General features: G+C 47.3%; 1 long non-coding RNA gene across 8 annotated transcripts in view; it reads left to right on the top strand.

Annotated features, from left to right (window-relative positions):
- Nucleotides 1–23,833, top strand: part of LOC138566816 (uncharacterized) — a 355,734-nt gene that overhangs the window by 288,436 nt on the left and 43,465 nt on the right. For all 8 annotated transcript variants that reach the window (XR_011302025.1, XR_011302019.1, XR_011302021.1 and 5 more), the window contains one exon: nt 648–709. This is a non-coding gene — a long non-coding RNA (uncharacterized lncRNA). The remainder of the gene's footprint in view (nt 1–647; nt 710–23,833) is intronic.

Raw genomic sequence — 23,833 nt, 5'->3', positions numbered from 1 at the left:
CTGTAGTTATAAACTCCCATTTAATGCACTGTGAAGTGAATCTTGGACAGTGAATTTGATTGCATTAAGAATCTCCTCTGGCACATATTGATAATCACAAAAATATTTTGTGGGTGATGCTATTTGGGTTCTGACAGACCTGTCGGTATTCAATGTTCCTTTTTTCTAGGCAGGTGATTATTTTCCAGTTATTAATGATATTCATCAAACGTATTTTAAGTTTACTACTCAAGCATGAACATGCTTAAAATCCACCATGCATTGGGTCGAGCCTCTTGGCGGATGTTGATGAAGGTCAATACATTGATCTAAATCTTATCACAGCTTCCCAATGAGGATATTGGCTAGAAAAGTTGCCAACCTCAGAGACATGAGTGTAGAACATTTTTGGTTGTTTTATTTGTTCGTTATGACGTTTTAGAGATTGTACTTGTAAAGTGGCGTTGACAATTTCAATCTATTTTTTAATTTGTCTCATTCCTCTCCTGAAACGAGTGCTGAAAATAGTTTTTGATAATCCTGAACATCAGCACAATCAAATGTTTTTGAACTTTTAGTTCTAACATTATCATCGCATGTTTGAAAGTAAAAGTGTTTGTTTTACATATTGACTTAAGCAGCTTGTACTTTCTTCTCCTCTTTCCTAGTGGGAACCATTTGTATTCAGGGTGCCATTTGAAATCTGGACAGTGTTCCCTTCAGCAAAAAGGTAGGATATCCTCTTACTGTTAGATGTATAATCAGGCTGCTCGAATTTGCACTTCAATTGTGTATCATGTTAATTGAATTCAGGACTATAATTTACACATTTGGGGTGCTTTGCATAATGTTCCCAGCAGTAGGAACTATCTGAATATAGCTGTTTGGATTAACAAGGCTTTGTCCTGGCATACCGTTATACTGATAGATCAGACACATTTTAACAATTTTTTGATTATTATAACTATCATCATTATTAGGGTATTTATTGTGCACAGACCTAGCTTCAGGAAGCAACAGAGCATTTTGTAGGTCTTATGGGAAAGGACACTGTGAGGGAAGCAGAGATACAAGGGTGTGGGAAGCTAACAGTGGGCAAGGGGAAGGTGGGAAATTTGGCAGAAAGGGATCTACAAGCAACGAGGGAAGTAACGGGGAAGAGCAGTTCACCCACTCTCAGGTGGGGTGGGGAATGGAGGGAGTGTGGACCAAGGTGTTAGGGAGTTAGATGGGAGCCATTCCTTGAAAAGGAGGGTCTTGTGCTTCTTCCTGAAATGTAGACGTTAGGGGTGAATCTGGTGTTGATGGGGAGGAAGTTCCAGAGTCTGAGGATGTAGACAGAGGTCTGTCTTCTGGCTCTTCCCTTCCTGCACCAGCAGAGTTAAAGAGATGCTGAGCTTCTCAGTGAGGTAGCTTGGGGACTTCAGGGCAACAGCCTTGTAGATGATGCAGCAGGATTTGAAGATGATTTGTGCTTTCTGCGGGAGCCAGTGCAGTTCGATGAGGGTTGTGGGTGGTGTTGTCAAATTGGCTTAGTCATGTGAGTACTGGGGTGCAGGGCAGTCACAGAAGGCCTTCCAGTAGGAAATTGCCACAATCCAAGTGGGAGAGGACCAAGGCATGCACAGCAGAACCAAACTTGTTTTCTGGGATGAAGGGCTTGATTTTCTGCAGGAGAGGTGTCTATCAACGTGGAACCAAAGGGACCTGGTACAGATGGTCAGCTGGGGTGTGAAGCCCTCGAGGTTCATAGCAGAAAGCCAGTAGCAAGCCAGCTCTTGATGCCAGGGTGTTCGGTGTTTTTGGTCAGCAGTAGGAATTTAGTTTTGGAGGGATTGACTTTCAAGTAAGCAGTAGACATCCAGGACTGCATCAATGTGAGGCAGGCATTGAGCCTGTCGTTGTCTTCAATGAAGGATATCTTAGGTAGAGATGCACGCCATCTGTGTATTGATGGACGTGTATGTTGCAGCCAGGAGGGTTCTGCTCAGTTCTATGTAAAGGTTGAGGATCACTGGGGAGAGAATAGATCCTTTGGAACAGTACTCCGGATGAGCTATTACTCCCTATTTTTTAAAGTTGGCAGTAAAATATGTTTAATCTAGTAAACGGAAATGTTTTTGGAATAATTATTTCTTTGCACCTAGTTATGCATACAGATTAAAAGATACATGTTTACATCTTCTAATCACGCATTCATAATAGCAGTTTATTCCTATGCTACTATGCGCACTGCTGGACCAAACATATTCATAGAGCTGTGTGAGTGCAAGCAGGAGCACAATGTCATATGTGTCTGTTTCCCATTTTTAACAATGCAATATTCTCAAATATCCACATCAACAAGAGACAAACTCTTCCATCAACCGGGCCCTTGCTTTTTCCAAGGACCAATCAACATTTCACTTAGGATCCTTACACTCCCAAAATAATACAGTAGGAACCAATACATGCATCATTAAACCAAGCCAATCACTACTTCAACAGCTTTGACATTCTAGTCAACCTACCTCCTGAAGAACCGCTTTAGACCTTAAAGCGGGGAAAGAAGTGTTGAGTTTTTTCAAGGATTTTCAGTGACCAGTTCCACAAAAGGATATATAAAAACAATTTTGAGAAATGATAGCAACAGGAACGCTAACAGGAACCCTCAGGCGATTGGTGCACTTTAACCGAATTGTCTGACGTGGATGAACAAGAACATTATTGTGAAACTGAATTAAAAGGAACCCTAAAAGGAACCTACAGACAATCTGTGAATTCTTAACTAAATTGTCTGGTACAACTTACAGAAGTCAGAAGGAAAGCATTCTGAAACCATTTCTATTTCTTTTTTTTTTTAGATTTAGCAAATATATTAACTAAACCACTAAATTGTTTTTTCACAATACATAATTAAAAAAAAATATTTTTCAACCCCAAAAGTCTTACGTAATTATTTTGAAAGCGCGCATTCCAAAGACTCAATACATTTTTGAACCCATTTTTTGGTGGGAGTATTTTTACTCCCCATTTTTGTTTTTGGGGAGTATTTGCCTATTTTTAGGGAGTACAAGTGGCTGATACACCCCTTCTGTGTAGGGCTGCTTGCGGGACTCCACGGTTGATGGGTATAGTTGGTGACCTGGAGGAATCCATTTGGATGAATAGGTTGTGATTAGCAAGGTAGGATTTCAACTAGGTGAGGATGATCTTGTTGATACCCAAGTGGAGATGTATAATGTCAGTGAGTATCTGGTGGTCTACTGTGTTGAATTCTGCTGTGAGGTCTTGGAGAGCTAGGAGGCAGGGATGTCAATCATCGAGGATGTTAAGAGGGTATCGTCATTAACCTTGATGGTAGCTGTTTCCATGCTGCATGTGGGTCTGAAGCCAGATTGGTAGGTAGGGCTGAAGGAGGTTGTTGGCTTCCATGTGTTGTGTGTGACTACTTATTAAACATATATTTAATATTTCAATTAGGGTTGTAACGGTAAACCGGTATACCGGTATAAACACCGTTGTCAATTTCATTTTGCTTCAATAACCGTTACTGTGTTTGTAACGGTAAACCGAGTGAATACACTTCATTTAATGCATTGCAAATAGGGCTGGGCTGGCTGTGTGTTGTTCACTGACCCTGGGGGACTGGAGGAGGTGGAGTTTGCCCGGGCCCAGGCTGGGCTGAGCTGGCTTCAGCAAGCCTTTTTTTGTTTTCCACGTGTACTGCAGTGCACTTCAATTAATGCATTGCAAATGGGACTGGGCTGGCTGTGTTGTTCACTGAACATGGGGGACTGGAGGAGGTGGAGTTTGCCTGGGCCCAGGCTGGGCTGGCTTCAGCAAGCCTGTTTTTGTTTTTCAAGTGTACTGCAGTGCACTTCAATTAATGCATTGCAAATAGGGCTGGGCTGGCTGTGTTGTTCACTGAACCTGGGGGACTGGAGGTGGTGGAGTTTGCCTGGGCCCAGGCTGGCTTCAGCAAGCCTGTTTTTGTTTTCCACGTGTACTGCAGTGCACTTCAATTAATGCATTGCAAATAGGGCTGGGCTGGCTGTGTTGTTCACTGAACCTGGGGGACTGGAGGAGGTGGAGTTTGCCCGGGCCCAGGCTGGGCTGGCTTCAGGGAGCCTGGACTCCCTGGAGGAGGTGGAGTTTGCCCGGGCCCAAGCTGGGCTGGGCTGGCTTCAGCAAGCATGGGAGTGGGAGGAGGTGGAGTTTGCCCAGGCCGGGCTGGCCTTAGCAGCCTGGGAGTGAAGGAGGTGGAGTTTGACCAGGCTCAGGCTGGGCTGGCCTTAGCAGCCTGGGAGTGAAGGGGGTGGAGTTTGCCCGGGCCCAGGCCCAGGCTGGAACATTCCTGAATCGTGCACGTGTCACTGTTTGGGCTGCATACCCTGCTGTCACACTTCCAAACTCTACGTGCTGTGCCACGGATTTCCAAGGTTCCAAGAAGGTAAGCAGCCCCCAAACCAGGACTGCTATCCTCTTTTTCTTCCCTCCCTTCTCATGGCCTTCTTTCCCTCTGTCCTGCTTCTCCCCCTTTGTTCAAATCTAGTGCTGTATGATTAATGCCCCCTTAATACGTGTGATTGCTACTTAAATGTGTTGTTATTATCTATCTACTATTATTTGAAATTCTATATTTTTAAACAATTGAACCGATTTGGGTGCATCACGCAAGGAAATTTGGCTGTCACACTAAGTTGTCAGCACCAGCTCGTAACAAACTGTCCCCTGAGCTGCACGCTCCATAGACTGATAATGAAGGACATGTTGTTTAATGAGCAGGTCGTAAATAGAGGAGGGTTCTACTAGTGCTGCGGGAGAAAAAAGAATGGCATTGCAGTTGGAAGCACGAGAAGGGGTGTGTGATAGTGTCCCAAACTGAGCTAAAGGAGATGTGCCTATTGAGTTGCAATTAAGTGGTACGAGGGTGGACTTCCTACTTTAGGGTTCATACATTCACCAATGTTCCCAATAGTTGGGGTGACTGACAGTCTGTCAGGTTCTGAGACCTGTTGTCTGTACCACATGCAGTGGTCGAAGTGTGCAGGAGCAGTGCTCCCATGCTTTTCTTTTTTGCATTTCACTGTTCCTATACTTTTACTTTATAATTAAACCGCTCCGGAATATTTTCTTTTTTAAATAAAAGTATAGGAACTATTAGAAAGTCTGCGTCTGCTGTCTGACCCGGGTAAGGGTCGTGATGTCTCAGCTGTGCCTGTGCTTTTCTACATTAAATGCATGCGACCACTAGTGCGCAGGTCGTGTTGGAGTAAAGCACTCACTTTATGTGCCTGAGTTTCCCTGAAGTCTGCAGAGTGACACAGAACCTCTTAAGATTCTGCTGCTAGTGTGCGATTTCAGCACACCCCAAGGCACCTCACACTTAAAGGTAAGCCAGCCTTATAATTCACCAGTCGTTTCATCCCTGGGCCTGGCCAAGTTCTATGGCAATCTGTCAGCAAACGCACGAATGTTAATTTCTATTTTTGCATTTCATTACTGTTGGGTCCCACATGGCATATGAACAGAGATCTTTGCATTGCCAATGCCGATACTACGGTCATGAAATGCAAAAGTTAAAAGCTCAGTTTATATGTGTTTTTTTTTTTCCATTCCTTGAAAACCTGTGTTTCAATTCAGTTGTGTGGCTGTGGTGGGCGGGAGCGGTGCTCCTATACTTTATTTTAAACGTTTTACTTTTCCCATGCTTTTATTTTAAAAAGAAACCAATCCGGAATGGTTTCATCTTAAAATAAATGTGTAGGTAGAAGTTGAAATTTGCACCTCAATGCATGAATGCACTGCACTCAACATTCCCTTAAACAGCAGGTGTCTTGTTTGGGGTTTTGAATTGCGTGTGGGAGGGAGTGGGACGATGGGGTTTGGGGGAGCGTGGTTCAAGTCAGCAGGAAGCATAGCTCCACTACTTCTTTTCGCACACTTCGACCACTGATCCATCCTCCCTTACTTGTCTCTTGGGAATGGTTTTCGTTTAGAGACCTGTATTTATATAAGTGATTTGTTTTTGAATGAGCATCATGGTCACTTTTGGTGGTTAAGTGATTGCCGTGTGTGGCCTTGCAAGGCAGTAACAAGCCTGTGCAATAAATAGTACGTTCTAATTTCAATTATGTTGTATGACAAAAAGTGTTGTCGTCCAGTGTGTGGCCAGGCACTGCTCCTCGGTCTCTAATGGCAGAATGCAGTTGCTGGTGCTAGGCAGTACTTTGCACCCTCGGGTACTAGTGCCATGTAGGATTCCCTGTTGTGTTTGCTGGTGCCTGGGACTTAGTCCCTGGTGCCTTTCCCCTGATGACAGGGAAAACTTGAAAACGTGATTCTCTTATCAGGTAAAGCTCCCTCTCTTTGCCCATACTATGTAATTTGTTAGTCCCTTATGCAGCTTGTGGGGGGCTGTACCACTATACTCGGGCAGACACGATATTGCTCTGGTCTTTACATGGTAGGATTCTTTGCTAATTATTCTCCTGTTTGATTACTAAATTCCTTGCAGAACTGTTGGTGTCCACCATGTTTATAAACACACGTGCGCACTATACTGCAATAACCGCGGTATACCGTCATTTCAAATGAAGGTTATCATACCGTCAAAAAATCAATATCGTGACATCCCTAATTTCAATATTCAACAATTAATTTAAACAAAAGTATTTGACGCATACATTTAATATTCAATGGTGATGTAAATTATCATGAAAATCTCGCAGTGTATAGGCATATATTATTAACAGAAAGGCTCAACATCTTACGGCAAAAATCCCTTCATCGGGGGTGGAGGGAGTGTTATATAAATCTGTACATAGAATTAACATAGATTTTAGGTCATCCCACACTCCTTAAATAGAAAAGCGTTATACATAATCCCCATGTCTAACAAACAAAGTTCTATCAATGCACAGAAAAGAAACCTTAATTCATCAAGACATTTTACATAAAAATAATTATAGTTTTCCAGCAAGTTTTATTAATCACCATTATACACATATCATTTGGAAATTGTTAAATTATAAATCGTTGTCTAACTCCATGATTTTTGTGGTATACATGCATTGTAAAGAAAAGTAAATGCTATATCAACAAATAACACATTTTGTTGTGAAAACACTTTACACATTACAAAGAGAAAGTAGTTGTGGTGCATTTATCTTATAAAACTAGACTTTGATGGAAAGCTCTTGTTTTAGGACTGCAAAGTTCTAACATGAAAAACAAAAGGAAAAAAAACAAAATTGGATCTGTTATAATGTTAAACCTACTATATAACTTTTACATATTAAAGTAAAAAGCAAACTTACAGATATATCTGGGAAATATGGATTTTTGATCATTCAGTACATTAACACGTTCCATTTCTTTCCACTTTTTATTTCTAATCATATGTTCACATTTTTATGAGTATACGTGTTCTGTTTTACATATTGGTTTGCCCTGCATGTACTTTCTTTTCCTCCCTGCAACAAAAATTTGACATCATACTTTTAGCAGTTTTTCTTGAAATAGATAATAATACATGTTTGCATAGTGCTTCTTGCTACCTCTGTAATAACAGCCGTTATTACCTAATTTAATGGTTCTCCTTTTATTGATCTCTGATGACTGAAGGGCTGAGTCGCCACTGTTGTGATTTGAACTTGTGAATTGCAGGTTTACCCAATGTCATAACCTTAACCCGTGAGTTATCTACCAAGATTGTGTCTGAAAAATCAAAACTAAACATGAACACTAATTGGGGCACTTGTCTAAAAAAGCTAATGTCTAGTAGGATGTTGATTTAGAAGAATACAATGTCTGTGCTTATCCCTTTCTTGTAATTAGTATGGTAGAGCTCCCTGGCATGATGCATCACTTTGCATAGTCAGGGAACCCCAGCATAGATCTTTTTACAATGCTCCTAAACCAAAACTGCTTGTTCTTCACTAGCAAGTTACAACAAGCAGGAGTCTAGAGGAAGCGTTTGTGATAAGTCTGGTCGGAGATATTGTCTTTTGTATTCTGTTGATCCTGATGCTTTTAATGGTCTTGTACGGGATCACCCGTTCTTATGATCTGATGGTCATTGTAATTTTTAAACCCTTTTGTAGGTAGACAATGGGTAGGTCCTTTAGCAAAACTCAGATACCCTGACACTGAAAGCGTGGCATCTTTGATTTTGCAATTTGGACATTTGGACTTGTCTCTGGAATTCGGTAACCCAGTCACGAGGCAGTGGCTGAATCAACAGTAAGATCATCTGAAATGAATGACAGCGATTCGTAACTGTTTGCATTTGGAAAAATGTGCCTGATTGTAAGCCTTTGTCAAGGTACATTTAGTGGTGATTTCATGTTGCACAAGAACTGCAGGTCAACCTTCAGTAGTCTCTAAAAATAGTAATGCGTGATTATAAAAGCCCTGTTTCGCAAATTCCCTTCAATAAGAAAGGCTCTGGCAACATCAAAGTCAAACCCAGTCGTAGTTAATGGGGCTTCCTTTGAACCATACACCAGACAATTCTGACACATGTTTTAATCAAATACAGCATTTCTTGTTGCAAGAATGGCCACAAGATGGGAGCGATTCAAACATACTGTTAACAATTCCCACACATATTCTTTCCAAGAACCATTATAATTACAAACCAAATTTTAACCCAACTGAGTTGTTTGAAGAATTTTGCACCAACAACAAAAGACTGGCAATTTCAAATCCGGGAAAAAGCGTGATTGATTGGCCTCTGCAGAAGTCTGTTGCATAAAAAGACTAATATAGCTATTACGGGAATAGAAACAGAACATTCCTCAAAAGCGATTTGGAACACAGCAGCTATTTTTGGCATGAATCTCTCTACAGGGTGTTTCAAAAGGGCCCCCATGGAGAGTACTGCACACTTTCACCAGGCATGGTTACTTGGACACGGAACACAGAAAGGACACCTCTGTTGGGAAGTCGGTTTTGGAAAGCATGGCATGTAAACCTATTCATAATATGTGAATCTATGATTGATCCAATGCAGATGAACAACGCATTTCCACTGTAGTGTTCTCATTTTGATCCATTTGCCCTCTAGCCAACTTGCTCTCTCCATTACCTCCACCTTGGAGGCCCTTTTCAGAATCTTTACCACAGGTTCAGAGTTGGAGTTCCGCTCCAGAGTTTTCACTTTCTTCACTGTTTTGAAGGAAATCTTTCAAGCTACACCAACAAGGCCAAGATACCACCCATGCTCAAAAGGTCTCATATAAGCCCTCCCAGCCTGAAAAGGCTGCTTCTTAATCCCATACGGGTCAGAAACGGCAGCAGTCATCAATGTTGTTGATTAAAGATGTGTCCATGAAGCACTCGATGGCAGCGACTATGTCCGCGAGTCAAACGGCATCCCAGATGTCTACGGCACTGTTGACAAGTAAGTCCTTACAGATGCCTCTGTCAACGAGGCGAAAGACTTCGACTACCACCTCATCAATAGTGGCCCTGTGTCAATACAACCTCAAATACATACACCAAATCCATCAAGGCCAAAATCTAAAGAAAGCTTGGCTCATTGGTTACATGGGTCCCCGAGGAGACCAAAGCAAGGCATTTTATGCTGAGACCATATGTTTCTCCCATCATTTCAGAGCCCTTAGCATCCCTCCAGAGGATGTTCTGAAACACGAGATGCCAGGGGAGGCGAGCTCCGAAGAGGGAGAGGAGGAGTTACAAGAAAGAGGGCCGGGCTGGCAGCCTCCAAAACAACTGTCGCAACCAATGGCACCTCATAGACCACTGAGACTGGCTTTGGAGCCAATGGCACATTATTTGTCCATGTTTTTTTTAAACTTCAGTGGTCGAATTACAGACGAAGGTGCTGAACATCCCTCAAAGGCCTGAGCCTATTCTGGAGATGCACCCACAGCTCAAACATTGGGCCCCAAGTCGGCAACATAGTAGGGAAACTCCGACCAGAGAAGAGCTTGGACGAAAACACTGCACAACATAACATACTCATACGTTCTGTCCTTTTTTCTCCATCCTTGTGGGCGTCCCCCAACATAGGGACGGTACTGGAACCTTTGGCAGTTAAAAACGGAGCTTCCCCTTTAAATTTAGTATAGCACGCCTTGGTCGTGGGAATGCGCCGCCGAGGCTCTGCCCTCGGGCACCTCACCTCAGTCCCTTTTTCTGCACGTACAGTGTCAGACCAGCGCAGAGACTTGTCTAGCTTTCCGCTTGCTTCCCATTTGTTTTTTCAATTCTATTTCACTTCCCTTCGGTGCCTCGCCTCCCCCAGCGCATGTCAGCTGCAGGAGAATTCACAAGATGTGCCTCATGCAACCGCTCCTTCCCGACCTCAGATCCCTATGCACTCTATCTTGAGTGTTTGGGGCCCGACCACCGTTGGGACTCATGTTCGGCCTGCAGCGCTCTCGGTCACAAGGCATTGAAGAATGGTTTGTCGCAGTGGAGGGAGATCTTCCACACTTCTTCTCCGCCCCCACCTTAAGGACTTTATCTCCAGGAACACTCATTGGGACAAGGTAGGCCCTCTGTTCAGCACCACTCCACAGCGCTGCAACTCCTTCCCCGGGGTTCCCACGAATCGGGGTTCCTCTGATTAAGGTACTGGCAGGCCCGATGCCTCTCAGGCTACCGGCTCCCAAACTGAGGGGTCTGGGGGCTCTTCTGTGGGCTCCGGGGATAGACCTGAGGCCGTCCAGGCTACCGGCTCCCAAACTGAGGGGCTCAGGGGCCCTACCAGGCTGTCCTCTGAAGGGCAATCAAGATTGTCCTCTTCTTCTACTCCAGGGGGTAATCTACTCCAGGGGCTAAGGGATTATCGAGTGCAACCTCCAAGAGTCTGTCCGCGGCTAGATCCAGCACGGGTACCAGCTCAGGTACCGAGGATGTCCAGCCAACTGGAGCTCGCTCTGAGGTTGGTAGATCAGGGCGTTACGACTACCGGCTGTCCGGCTGAGGGCTCAGCGCCAATCAGAGTGATCTCTGAGGTTGATGCCTCTGCTTCGGGTCAAATACCCAAGCTGTATCCCCTCGTGTCTGACTCCTCTCTTGGCTCAGAGCCTCCACGTCCTCCCACCCAGGGTGTGGCGCAAGGTTTGAAAATGGCAGAGCAGCAAGTGGTGGAGCCTGCCAGGCAGGCAGCTATCTTGGATCCAGCTGAGGGCCCACCAGTGCTTTCGCCCATCGAATGGGCTTTGCAGGATGATCCCAGCCCCCTTCTCTCTGGAAGCGGCAGCGGATCCTACGGTGCAGGTTTTTGGTCCCCCTCAGTGAAACTTCTACACATATGGCTACATGCACCAGGCGCCTCAGCACTTTGACCAGGAGTGGAGGCACAGCGCCTCAGAGGGCCGGGCCCCTGAGGACCCGGCAGCTTGTGAGGACCGCTTATTCAAGCGCTTCCTCTTCCTTATGCATTCCCCTCAGATGAAGGGACTCCTGAGGAGGTCATCCCGCAGGTGGTACTGCCACGGCCCCCTCCTCTGGGTACACCTCCCATTCCTCCTGCGCTCCCAGTTCCGGTGCTAGTCCCTCCACTGGGTCAGGCCCTAGCAATCATTCTGACCCCTCCATCTCCTACTGTACCACCAACGCCTCCCCCTCAACAGTCGATGGACCTGTCTGCGGCTCCGGGCCAGGGTTGTCCCCACCATCCCCTGGGGATGTGAAAAAGAGGGGAGAGGGCGATGGCGACGATGCAGACGATGACGCTCAGGGTGATGAGCCCTCAGCATCCATTAAGGCCTTTCATGGCTGCCTTCAGGGCCTGGCAGAATTCTTGGGGGTCCCTCTTCCAGAGGAAGTCCCCCAGGGGTAGGGTGTGCTAGCAGAGGTCTTGGGGAAATGTACCATGATCCAGTCTGGTATCCCCCTCCAAAGGGATGTCCTGCAGGTGGCACAAAAGGTATGGAAGAAGCCCAGGTTCAACACCCAGATGAACAAGAAGTTGGACCGCAGGTTTAGGCTGACGGACAGGGAGCCAATCCTCCCTGCCTCCCATCCGCAGCCCCATTCCTCTGTGGTGGCTGCGGCCTTGATGTTTTATAAACCATTGTCTTCATCATCTTCCTCCACGGGAGCCACCTCCGGTTGCCTCTCAGAGGAAGACAAAGCCCTTGAGTCCTTGGGAAAGAGCTGTTACTCCATCCCAGGACTGGATCTGCGGCAAGCCAACATGGACGCCCTCTTGGCTGCGGCTAACCAGAAGCTGTGGCAGGAGCTCAAGGAATTTCTTCTCGACCTCCCTTCGGACAAGCAAGCCTCCTTCAAGGCTGGTCTGGCAGATGCCCGAGCCATTGCACAGGATATCATGGAGTCTTCGGTCTCTCACATCGACACAGCTGAGCAGAGGGTTGTGCCTTAGGGTCAAGATGAGAAGGATGGTGTGGAAGCAGCAGGGGATGTTGTGTGGGTTTTTCTGCTCACCCTCCTCTGCCCCCACCTCTGAGGCCAAGAAGCAGTGACTCCTGTTAAAGATTGGTGGATGTCCTTCATCAACTGGAGTTTTCCCTCAACCAGAGGAAATAACAGTTATGCCCATCTCAGGAACTGGTCTTCCTAGGGTTGTGTTGGAACACTACCATTCAGCAGGTGTTCCCACGCCCAAGAGACTTATGTCTCTCCGCAAGGTGGTGGGACACTTTCTGGCCAACGCGACTATCTCAACATGGTGGTTCCAGCACATTCTGGGCTTTATTGGCTCTTGCGTTCTCACTGTACAGCACTCTTGCCGCAGCTCCACCTGGCGGCCAATTGGGATCAGGAGACAGGGTCTCAGTCGTACAGGATCCAAATACCACTGCTCCTGCTGGCTGATCTTTGATGGTGGCTGATTACTAGTCCGGCAGTAACCCTCCGGCACCTGGCTTCCCAGTGCCACTGACTGATTACGAGTCTGGCGGCCAGGAAGTCAGGTGCCTGTAAATTGTAAGTCCCCGTAGGACTCTATGGGAGTGGGGACACGGGAAGCACCAGCACCATTGCTAACGGTGCCGGTGCTTCCGTGACGGGTGTGCCTACCTTGGCTGCTGCCTACCATGGCTCCTGCGCCCGGCATGGTCATACCTGCCAGGCACAGCGGCCACGGCAGGCAGACTCAGAGTTTGCTGATCCAGAAACTTGCCGGCACCCTTGGTTCCGGACCAGCAAACTCCTAATGAGGCAGTGGGAGCCCCCTTCATCTGACTGCAACTTACCCTGGTGGTGACGATGGACTCCTCCCTCTTGGATGGGGGGCTTACTCTGGAGGGCTATGAGATTCATGGAGCATGGTCCAGGATGGAAGCCCTATTGCATATCAATCTATTCGAGCTCAGGGCAGTGTCCTGGCCCTTAAGGCGTTCTTGCTTGTTCTGGTCAAGACAGACAACTCTACTACAATGTTTTACCTGAACAAGCAGGGTGGCACCCGCTCCCCCCTCCTCTGCATGGAGGCGGTTTTGATCTGAGAATGTGCCCTGACAGAGGGGATTTGGTTTTCGGCAGTTCACCTCCCGGGGGACAGCAATGCAGAAGCTGACCAGTTCAGTCGCTTGGGGTTCAACACCTACGAGTGGGAGTTGCACAACTACTCCATATTGCCCCTTTTCCGGCATTGGGGGTTCGCAGACCTGGATTTATTCGCATCTCCCTGGAATGCCAAGTGCCCCTAGTTTGCTTCATGGGTAGGTCAGGATCAGGGGTCACTGGGAGATGCCTTTCAGATTTGTTGACACGGCCGCAGGTGTTATGCGTTCCTGCCCACTCATCTGCTCGAACGGACCGTCTGCAAGTTCTGGGCCTCTGTGGGTTGCAGCCTCATCCTGTTGCCCACCACTGGCCTTCGAGACGCTGGTTTTCGGATCTGCTGCAGTGGTACTCTCAGGGTCCCATCAATCTTTCGATCCCCAGCAGGGGCTTCCAGATGCAGCAAGGCGGGGCAGTGGAACATCCGAACCCGGCCAAACTGGCCCTGGCGGCTTGGTTTGTGATCAGCTGAGGCTTCAGCAAGCTCAATTTTTTGGTTGAGAACTGGGACATCATTCAGCAGGCTAGGAGGCCCTCGACTCGGTCCCAGTATAAGAGCAAATGGACTAGGTTCTGCCATTGGGCTTGCAACAAGGGTCTGGACCCTGTCACCTGTCCTCTGGATGACGTACTGGCCTTTTCAGCACACCTGACTCGTTCTGGAGTTCAGATGGATACTTGCTGCATCTATTTCGCAGCCATTGGGGCTTACAAGAATTCCCCTGCCGACCCAGTGGTTAAGGCCCACCTTAAGGGGTTGTCTAGGCTTTTTCCTCCGGTGCATAGGGCGCATCGGTCTGGGACCTCATTGTGGTTCTTGCAACTTTGCAACGCAAGCCTTTCAAGCCAACAGCCTCTGTGGACATCTGCTTGGTGACGCTAAAGACTGTTTTATTGATGTCTCTCACCTCTGCGCTCAGGGTTAGGGAGCTGCAGGCATTGTGTTTGTGCAAGCCCTTAACCACGTTTCACAACAACATGGTCACCTTGCGCACTCACCCAAACGTCTTGCCCAAGGTGGTCTATCCGTTCCATCTGAATCAAGAGAACTGCCTGCGAGTGTTCTTCCCGAGCCCACAGTCAGAGGCAGAGATGACCCTACATTGCTTGGACCTCAAGAGGGTTCTCATGTTTTATCTTTCCCGGATGAAATCCTTCAGGAGGTCCGATGCATTTTTTTTAACTTTTGGGGGCATCTCCCCCGGCTCTCACGCTTCGAAGGCTTCCATCGCCCATTGGATGGTTCAGGCCATTTTGGAGGCATACACGGCCATGGGCAAATCTGTGCTTGAGGGGATTCATGCCCATGCGGTCAGAGCTAAGGCCACGGCCGTCTCGTTTCAGAAACATGCTTTGTGGGATGTCATCAGCAAGGTGGCTACTTGGGCCTCAATGTCTGCCTTCTGTAAGCACTACTCGCTGGACACCAGCCGCAGGCGCGATGCAGAATTTGGTCAGGCGGTTCTGAAGAACCTTTTTGCTTCATCCTAGACATGAGGTAGGTTGTCACAGCTCCATCCTATGTTCCTGTTAGGTGGGATCACCCACAAGGATGGAGGCAAGGGAACTGGACATATGAGTAATTAAAGTATCTCACCGTAGTGACTAGAGTTCTCATAGTCCATATTCCCCTTTCCTCCATACGTCCCACCCACTTTTCCCCGCTAGTATGCCAATGGCTAATGGGTAATAAGTGTAGCCAGGTATCTTTAAGCATCCGGTGTGTTCAAAGAGGCCTGAGGTGAGGCGCCGGAGGGTGGGCCTCAGTGGGGCGTTCCCACACCTGAGGCCGCACCCTGCACGCTATACTAAATTTAATTGGGAAGCTCACTTTTTCATTGCCAAAGGTTCTGGTACCGTCCCCATGTTGGGGGATGCCCACAAGGATGGAGAAAAGCGGACGATGAGTACTCTAGTCATTACAATGAGTAACTTTATTTATCCTCAACACATCTTTCAACAGATGAGTTTGATGACCATGTTCAGTGGATGGGGAGCAGAGGAACACGCCCCTCGAGAATCCCCCGGGCAATATTGTGGCATTTTACACCACATGGCGAATAAGCCAAGATGTTTCAGCTGCCATCTACAGAACAGAGAAAAGAGGGTTTCTCATACCAGCATAGGGACAGGTAAAGGACAACAGTAATGTTCATAACCATCCTGGAGGACATTTGGGAGGATGGCTTAGGGGCCAAATTAGACCCTTTGACCAAGGCCAGAAGGCATCAGCCAGACAAAAGATATAGTTTGCTGGATAGCGCCCCAAAACTGTTAAGGGCCCAGCAGAGACCACTTTCAGTGGCCACTGCAGCTGCAAGGATGGCTAATCCATCCTCTCCCTGTGTGTGGTCCCTGCAGACAGAGAATACAGACAACTCGATTTCTTTGGGAAGCAAGTCATCCCCACAGCTTCAACAACTATTTAGGCTGCAATCTCTCTGGCCATCTTAGTGGTATAATATTGGGCCCATACTTGCATTCCTGCCAGAGCATAAAAAGCAGGAGTCTTTAGTGCTGCTGAGAGGATGGGAGGCAGCGTCCGGACATACTTTAAAAGTCACCTTGGATATCGCTGACACAGGCTTAAGGCAAAGGCATGATGAATGGAGCAGTTCTTCACTGTCAAGGCTGGTTGAAGGCTACAAATTTCATGCCTGAGGTTCGGGCCACAGTAAGTGTTATGCCCTTTGAAGGATAAGGACTTTTGTGCAATAAAAAGTAACACTAGTATTGCGTGGTTTGGGGGTCTCTGGGTTTCCTGCAGGAGAGGCACCGTTTCCAGTCCTTTCGCTCCATAAATCATTAGTCAGTGTCTGTCAGAGGCTCCCCGTCATCCTATCACTCCCAGTCTTATAGAGGAGTCCCCTACGAAATAGGAGATCGGTACAGTTCAAGATCGCATTCATACTGGGGCAGCAGCTGGCAAAGGGGCACATCAAAGCCAAGGGCACGTCTGGCAAGCAAGCTTGACTCCTGTTATCATCCACCTCTGCACTTTAACTCTCTAGTGGGGGGTGAGGTGAATGTCTGCCATCCTTCATAGATCAATGGGGGAAATGACAGACCAATGGGTGCTATCCATAGTGGCGCACTGCCAGACTTTGGAATTCCTAACAAAGCCACTATCACTCCTCCCACCTTCAGGGTAGGAAAACACCTGGATGTGCAGGAAAGAGAAGTAGAGATACTACTGATCAAAGGAACATAGAGCAAATTCCTCATTACCAAAGTAATCAAGGCGTATAATCAAGTTTCTTCCTGGTCTGAAAAAAGTCCACCCTGGACTTCATAGTCTTGAACAAGTTCCGTAGGTCCCAAACATTCCAGATGATTACTCTTCAAAAGAATCCGGATCAGGTTCATAGCAAGACTTCTCTCGTCCTTAGCCCTGGAAGATGCCTACTTTAATAAACCCATTCACCCAAGGTACTCTGGATATCTTCTCTTCGTGGTGGTAGGACAGCAGTACCAATGGAAGGTGCTCCCGTTCAGTTTAAAATCAGTCGCGCCTTGAAACACTTGTGTATAGGTGCGTTATAAATGCAATATCATATCATATCCTAAGAATCTTCCCCGATTGCCTGGTGCCGGTTGCAGGAAATGTTAGGAAGGAGGGGATTTATGCCTAAGCTTACCTCGACGAATGACTGGTTCACGCACCCACACTGGAACATGGCCAACAAGATACAAAGAGCACAGAGCAGTGCTTAACATTATTGGGCTTTTCAATCAGTTACAAGAAGTCGTCAGGACTCCATTAAGCTGTATCGAGTTTCTGGGGCAGCCTTTAATACAACCGTTCAAAGGTACGACTCTCCCTAGAGCAAATCCAGAGCATAGCGGCCACATTTAGTAATTGGCGCCAAAGATAGTAACTTTAGTCTGGACATTGAAGTCTTTCTTGGGCATGAGGTAATCGTGCATCCCCTTGCTTCAGAGCTGCAGACTCCACATGTGCCCACTGCAAGAGTTTCTGCACTCTCAATGGAGTCAAGTCTCCGGGCAGTGTGACAACGAAATTCAGCTCACTGGCTGTGGAAGTGGAATGAGAGAAATCTCAGAAGAAGGACCCCTTTCATAGATTCCTGCAGAGGGATGACAGCGCTGTTGGATGTACCCATGGACAACTGAGGTGCCCACATGGGAGACCTCCATACCACAGGCTTATAGTCGTTGAAGGAGAAAAAGCTACATATAAACATATTTAATCTCAGAGCTCTGTTTAGGGCACTGATGGCTTTCCTGCCCCAGCTGAAGGGGAAAACCTTAAGAGTATTCACGGACAATACTATGACTATGTTTTACAATCAGAAGCAGGGAGGAACAAGGTCAGAGGAGGAATGAGGGGGTTGGGCAGGTCCCAGAAGATCCCCGCCCCCTCTCTGTGCATTATGTATGGCTGCTGGTAAAGCCCTTCCACAATGCCTGTCAGCCTTTCTTCTGGCCACAGTTATCTTGTCTTTTCCAAAACTGCAAAACTGAGAATTTGCCTGGGCACATCCAAGAAAACCTGGTCTGGAAACAGGGGAGCTGGAATGGGCTGGACATTGCACTGCCAAAAAGAGATGACACCCAGCATCCTGCACCTGGCCATCTCCCAGCTTAATCTTCACACTGAATCTGTTTATTGTCTCCATGACCATCACTCTGGCTTCAGAGCTGCCAGAAGCATGGAAACTGCTCTCCTGAACATCCGTGAAGACCTGCTCTCCAACCTCAATTCGAACACCCGTGTCCTCATCTTACTTGATCCCTCCTCTGCCTCTGACACGGTCAACCATGCCATCCTGCTCAACCGTCTCTGTGATAACCTGGGTATCACTGATCAGGCCCTGGCTTGGCTGACTTCCTTCCTCTCCGATCAACCCTCCCAGGTCCAACTTGGGTCCTTCCTCTCCTCTATCTCTACCTCTCCCTGTGGTGTTCAACCAATACCTCGCACTTCTCGCTCAGCGAATTGCCGCTTTCTGCCCCAAATTTCAGTGCTATGCGGATGACACTCAACTCCTTTTCAGGCTCCCTTCCGTCCACCTCTTCTACTTCTCTCATCTCTGACTGTTTGTCCGCCATCCAGGAGAGGTGTGCCGCCAATGATCTCTGCCTTAATGCCACTAAGACCAAGATTCTCCTCATCGGCACACCTGCTCCCTCTGTCCTGTCACTCTCTGGCCGGCCTCTCTTGGCCCTTCCTGCTCCCACCTGTGAGGCTAAAAACCTTGGGGTCATCTTCGACTCCACACTTTCCTTCTCTCCTCACATCTCTGACGTCCCTAAGAAGTCACACTACCAGCTGCACCTCCTCAGAGGTATTCTTCCTTTCCTCTCCTTCCCCCAGAAGCTCACTGTCTCCAGAGCTCTGGTTCTCTCTAGGCTGGACTACTGCAACAGCCTCTTTCTAAATCTGCCTGCCTCTACTTTCCGCCCTCTGCAACTCATCCAAAACAGGACTGCGAAACTTGTCCTTGGCCTCAAGCTCAGGGAGCGCATCTCTCCAGGACTGAAATCACTGCACGGGCTCCCAGTGGCGGCGAGGATTAAGTTCAAAACCCTCTGCATTATCCACAAGATCCTCTGGGGGCTGGGACCTCAATACCTTCAACTCTCTCTTCCTAAATATCTTCCTTCTCAAGCTTTTCGCTCATCCGCTTCCAACTCCTTCCGGCTCAGTCGCTTCCCCAAGCAGCGAGTTGGTGGTAGATCTCTTTCTTCGGCTGGGGCCTCCCTCTGGAACAGCGTCCCTGCCTCTCTGACACTTGAGGAGAACCATCTCTGGTTCCAGAAGCACCTCAAGACCTTCCTTTTGCTTCTGCTTTCTCGCCTCCTCTCCCCTGCTGATCTCCTGGCTGAATCTGAAACTGCACTGGTTACCTGGTTACCCTCTGATCTCGGGGCCAAGTCCCCTGGCCGCCAGTTGCACACCTGCACTGCCCCCCTGGCAAACCTGCAATCAGGGATTGTTTCTGTATCCCTATAGCCCCTACTAGCACTTGACACCTGATGTCTGCACTTACCCTTGCACTTGCCACCAGCCGGCCACACTGTTATTTATTCTTTCTTTATTTATTTTACTATAATCCTATGTACTGCACTTTCCCCTCCTCCCCCCGCCCTCTCCCCTGCACTTGCGCGATCTCAGTGTCTCCTGGCCTAGTAGGATCGTTGTGCCTCATTACGAGGTTGGAGGTAGCTTTGCCGGTTTTTCTGGCAAGGCTACCTCCAAACTCGCATCCAGGTCCGGCACCCGCGAATGGGCAATTACCGGGATATTTCAGCCCAGCCAGACCCGGTAATTGCCCTTTCGCGAGTGCCGGGCCCAGTATATCCCCATTGCCATTTGAGCCCCATAGCGCTCAATGAGAATGGGGATGCCTGTAGCACCGGCACGGTTCATTACTGTGCCGGTGCTACAGACTTGCTGCGCTCGCGGGTGCCTTCCATACTGCCCGGGCTGGCCTGGCGGTCTGGAAGGTACCCGCAAGCACATCTCAGAGTTTGACGGTCCGGCAACAACGGTACCAGTAAGCATACCGGTACCATTGTTACCGGACCGCCAACCTCGTAATGAGGCCATTTGAATGTCTCTGTTTCCCCTCCCATGCCTTGTCACGCCTTGAAACACTTGTGTATAGGTGCGTTATAAATGCCATATCATATCATATCACCCGAAACACCAACACCAACTGGACCCCAGGGGAATGGTGGGGCAACAGGAAACAGAGTGGGAAGGGACAGCAAAGTCCTCCCCAAACCCATGGTTAAACAAAACTCACCAGCACAGAAAAAAAGCCACTGGGAAAACGAGCAGCCGGTGCACATGGTTGTCAGTGGAAAGGGGCAGGGATAAAAGCCTTCTTAAAGCCTTCCTGAGGAAGGTCCAACCCTCAGAGGGATAACATAGCTAGAGATTAGCCCAGGGGAGAATGTGACCAGGGAGAGTAATGGGAGCCGGGAATATTGTTGGAAGGGAGTAGACTGGGCTATACAAGCCTAACAAATACACATGAGATTCCAATGTGCTTGGCTGAGGTCAGATGGGGAGCGGTGGTGGACCACAAAGCCAGGCGGAGGGTGAACCAAGGAGTGCAGTGTAGAGATGAGGAAACTGGCAGTGTTCTGAGAGAGTGCAGGTAAGGTATTTTGTGGGTGAGAGAGTGGTACCAGTTGAGTGTAGTGTGGTGGAGGTTGTAAAAGGTGAGTGAAAGAGAGAGGGAAGAAGTGTAGGGGGATTTAAAGAGAGTGTGAGAGCAAGTGTTAGGTGTCCAAAATGTTTAGTAGGAAGGGGACTGTGGTAATCGGCTGGTAATTGTTAGGGAGGGTGGGGTCAAGGGAGGGTTTTTTGAGTAACGGGAAAACTCAAGCTTCCTTAAGGCTGGATGGCACTATGCCCACCGCGAAAGAGACATTAATGAAAGCAGTGATGAAGGGTGTCAATGCTTCAGCACAATCTTTGATGAGAGGGGCAGACATCGCCTTTACATCTGAAGGATTCAGGCTCTTTAGGATGTTTAAGGTTTCCAGTTTGGTGACTTTTTGAAAGTGGAAGAGTGGGACACCCTGGCTCTTTGCCGTAGCAGGGGTGGTGTCTGCAGTGGCCAGACGAGTGGATTTCAGAGTTGATCATTTGGTGAGACTTTTTGTGTATAGCGTATCAATTTTTAATAACATGGCATTCTGTATATTGTTACACCATGCTTTGTCTTTAGTAAGGGTAGAAGGTGGGGTTGTAGGGGCTTCCCTGAGGATGGTGAATAATTCTCTAGTGTCAGATTTGGCATAAGCTATTCTGGCATTGAAGATGGTAGCTTAGTGTGAATGATGGCTTCTTTGTACAGCTTAGAGGCGCTCGTGAACGCCAGCCTTAGGGTGTTTTCTTCCAGTTTGTTTCAGCAAGTCGTTTTTTGAGTCAGAGTTCCAGGAGGTCAGGGGTAAACCAGTTGTTGTGCCCTGCACGTTTAGCTTTTTGGGGCGCTATGGGGGCGATGGCGTTTACTGCGACAGTTATGGTTGTGGCATAGAGATCTGCTAAATTATTAGGGTCTTGTGAGCCTGGCTGCTCTTGTTTGAGGGCATCGAGGTAGGGTAGGATGTGATCCTTGGTTAGTTTGTGAGAGCTGCGTGCCATAGACGGCAGCATCGATATAGTAGTGGGTTTGGTTTGGTGGCAAAGTGGGATAGTGAAAGCAATAATGTGGTCAGACCACGGGCAAGGAGAGTTAGATCTAAGGGTGATGAGTCAATTGAGGTCTGCGATCCAGTCCAAGGTGCGACCTTTGGCATGGGTGGGAGAGCTGATGCGATGACTGAACCCCAGGGCATTCAGATAGTCGGCCATAGAGGACGATTGCAAGTTGGTAGGGTTGTTAAGGCCCAAGTTCAGGCGACCAAGGAGGATCACTTTTGAGGAGGGTTTGATATTGTCCCCAATTGTGTCTTCTTCGAAGGTTAGGATGGGGCCTGGTGGGAAGTAGATGATATGGACTGTGATTGCGTTAGTAGGGGAGGTGGACGACTTCACTGATAGGATGTCGCAGTTCTTGATGGAGGTTTCAAATGGCCTTATCCAAAGGGGGCCTTTAGCTATAATGCCAACTCCTCTGCCGTTGAGTCTATCATTCCTGAGAATGGTGTAGCCTGTCGGGCTAGCTAGAGTGGGGGCAGGGCCAGAGGGGTATCCAGTGATATTACTGAATAGGGAATATCAAAACACATCTTTAATGAATCATTTTTACTGAACAAAAATACAGTTTAAAAAAATATATATACACGGGGGAAGGGAAAGGGGTTAAAATGGGTGGGGAGGGGTTTGGATAGGGTTATAAAGAAAGGAAAAGGGGGATTGGGCGAGATTGGAGCCCCCACGCCCACCAGATAAAAAATAAAAATTGGTATTTATTCAGTGAAAAGTTTTTGTTAATTGTTTTTTTGTTATTCAGTAATTCTTTAACATCACATGGAATCAGCCAGAGGCTGCATGTAGCCATGTTTCAGTGATGGCAAGGGTGTCAAGGTTGTCTGTTGTAAGGAGGTCATGGATGTCAAGTGCATGGGCTGGTAGAGAGTTGACATTGACGAGGACAACGTTGAGAGAGGGCTCTTTAGATTTGGTATCATATAAATTGGGGCTGTGGGAATCATATACATTGTATGATGCATTTTCATGAGAGATTTGGGATGCCAGGCAATTGGCATTTTTGTCATGTCTAAAGGCATCACAGGTAGAGGCCGTAACCTTTGGATCTGTATCATTAGGCACAAAGCAGATTCTATCCCTGTCAGGGCTAGTGGTGTCAGTCACAGAGCACGCAGTATAAGTGGCAGAGCAATTGGCCTTTCTTGCATGGCTAAAGACATCACAGGTAGAGGCCGTAACCTTTGGATCCGTATCATTAGGCACAAAGCAGATTCTATCCCTGTCAGGGCTAGTGGTGTCAGTCACAGAGCATGCAGTATAAGTGGCAGAGCAATTGGCCTTTCTTGCATGCTAAAGGCATCACAGGTATTGTTAGGTACAGGACAGATTATTTCCATAGCAGGGCTAGGGGTGGCAATCATAGAGCAGTTAATATGAGTAGCAGGGCAATTGACATTTTTTACAAGGCTAAAGGCATAACAGGTAGAGGCAGTAGCATTTTCAGCAGTATTATTAGGTACAGGGCAGGCAGTAACATTTGCAGCAATGTAGTTACGTACCAGTAAGGCAGTAACATTTGCAAACATAAAATTACGTACAGGGCCGATTCTGTCCATAACAGGGCTAGGGGTGTCAGTCACAGAGCATATAATATGAGTATCAGCGCAATTGGCATTTTTGTACATGGTTAGATGCATAGGCGAAGATATTAACATTCTTTGATGTGCCTTGTGCGATCGTCCCAGTGTGGATAGCGGATATAGCAAGGCTGGTTACATCAGATAGAATGCATGGGGGGCTGGCTAGGCAGTTAGCAATTTGCGCACAATTATGGGCATCTGATGTGTGGCAGGATCCTTTTAAAGCAGTTTACACATTTTAAACACAGGTTCCTCAAAAGGGCGGCACCTCCTGAGGTAAATACACCAATCTTAGGTACAAAATTCTACATGTATCTCAAGTCAAGGCAGCAATAGTCTAAAACAAGTCCTCACCTGTCTGGACTACTTCAGAACAATTCTATCCTATTAGACCCATCACGCCTACAAGAACATATTATACTTATTGAATACCACTCCTCACAAATACAGAGAAGCTATTGTGATTTGTTCAACATATTTAATCCGTAGTTTTAAAGGTTTAAAAAAACATTCAAAAACAACAATATTATGATGCCATTCATATGCTTACATGATCAACCTTAATTCCTTGAACAATAATCAATTTCTCAAG

The sequence above is a fragment of the Ambystoma mexicanum genome, chromosome 2p (genome assembly GCF_040938575.1).
Source record: "Ambystoma mexicanum isolate Mex_15411 chromosome 2p, UKY_AmexF1_1, whole genome shotgun sequence".
Classification (NCBI taxonomy): Eukaryota; Metazoa; Chordata; class Amphibia; order Caudata; family Ambystomatidae; genus Ambystoma; species Ambystoma mexicanum.
Note: the sequence above shows the minus strand (reverse complement) of the source record. Positions and strands in the feature narration are given on the sequence as shown.